Here is a 1,835-nt window from a genome sequence, read left to right on the forward strand (position 1 = left end):
AACAGATGCTGTTGTTTGCCTGCCCAAACGTTTATATGGGCATTAAATCTGCCATTCCAAATTTGTTCAGGTTTCTACCCACTCCCCAGGTTACTATCTTTGGGAAGATGCAACAACAGTACCAGGCACAACAGATTACTCTTAAGGGGTCATACATGGCTCCTCTGTTTCATACCTATATATACCTAGTATGTTAGTATCATAGCCCTTTCCCACTGCTATAATAGAATACCACAGACTAGGTGGTTTTTAAACAACAGAGATGTATTCCTCACAGTCCTGAATCTGGCCAAGTTCATGACTCAGTCACATCCCAAAGGCTCCTGCCTCCAAATACCATCATCTTGGGGATTACGTTTCAACATACAAATTTTAGGAGGACACAAACATTTAGTTCATAGCAGTTCGTAAATCCTGTTAGCTCAGCCTTCAAAATATATCCAGAATCCATCACTTCCTACCACTCCTACTTCTATCTTTCTGGTCCAAACCACCATGTCTTTCCTGGACACTGGTAGTACCGTCCTAAAAGCTATCATATTTCTAACCCTTCCACCCCTTCAGTCTATTCACAACAAACAGCCGCATGATCTTTATAAAAGCTTAGATCATTTCTCTGCTCAAAACTCTTCAGTGACATTCTAATTCAGTCATTGTCAGCAAGTCCTCACTATGACCTAAAACAGTGTTTTTCAACCTTGGTACTACTGACATTTGAGCCAGATAATTCCTAGTTGACAAAGGGGAGGATAGTGAAAAGTGGATTCTCCTGTGCATTATAGGTCATTTATCAACACCCTGGGCCTCTGTAGTACTACAGGTTGTGACAACCAAAAATGTCCCCCAGACATTACCAAAATTTGTAAATTTTGCCAAAATTGCTGCTGGTTGAGAATGACTTACCTACAATGATCTACATGTTTCTGTACCTCCCCCATTTCCTGTTACTTTCTGCAACCACTGCGGCCTCCTTGCTGTTCTCAGGACTATTGCACTTTTCATTCTGTCTGGACCACTCTTCAATCTGATATCTGTATGGCCTACTTTATCACTTTCTTCAGGTCTCCTATGCAAAAGTCAACTCCGTGAGCCCTTTCCTAACTATCCTATCTAAATTTTCAACCTACCCACAATACTTCATAGTTCCTTTTCCTTTTTCCCTCCCAGTGCTTAATACTGTACAACAACATATTATGCCAGTTACTTATTTATTTTGAAAATAGGCAAATAGTATTCTTCAGTAAATTGTATGCTCCATAAAAGCAGGCAACAATTTTTACTCTTCTCATCACTACTGTACTCCTAGCCCCTAGAATGAATATAGAAAACATGCCATTTTCTTGTTAAAAGAATAAATGAATAATGGTGGTCCCAGTCCCCTTTCCACTGACTGATTTAGACAGGAAGCATGTATGAAGTGTAGGTAATAAGAGATGAATAAAAGTTTCCTGTACACTTCTATGAAGAGATGGTCTCTCCTGCATGTCATTCCAAATGTGATGCCTGGAATTTTTGCAGTCATCTGTGACCATGAGTATAGAACAAAGTATAAATCTAACATACTAGAAATTGCAGAACATTCAACAAATGAGGTTAGAACACTTGGAACATCTATCTATCATCTATCTATCTATCACATCTATTATAGAAAGAAAGAAAAAGAGGAAAAAAGAAAAGAACCTCAACCCTTAATTTATACCCCACATAAAAATTAACCTGAGGGCTTCCCTGGTGGCGCAGTGGTTGAGTCTGCCTGCCGATGCAGGGGACACGGGTTCGTGCCCCGGTCTGGGAGGATCCCACATGCCGCGGAGCGGCTGGGCCCATGAGCCATG

This window comes from Lipotes vexillifer, unplaced genomic scaffold (genome assembly GCF_000442215.2).
Source record: "Lipotes vexillifer unplaced genomic scaffold, Lipotes_vexillifer_v1.1 scaffold838, whole genome shotgun sequence".
NCBI classification, from domain to species: Eukaryota; Metazoa; Chordata; class Mammalia; order Artiodactyla; family Lipotidae; genus Lipotes; species Lipotes vexillifer.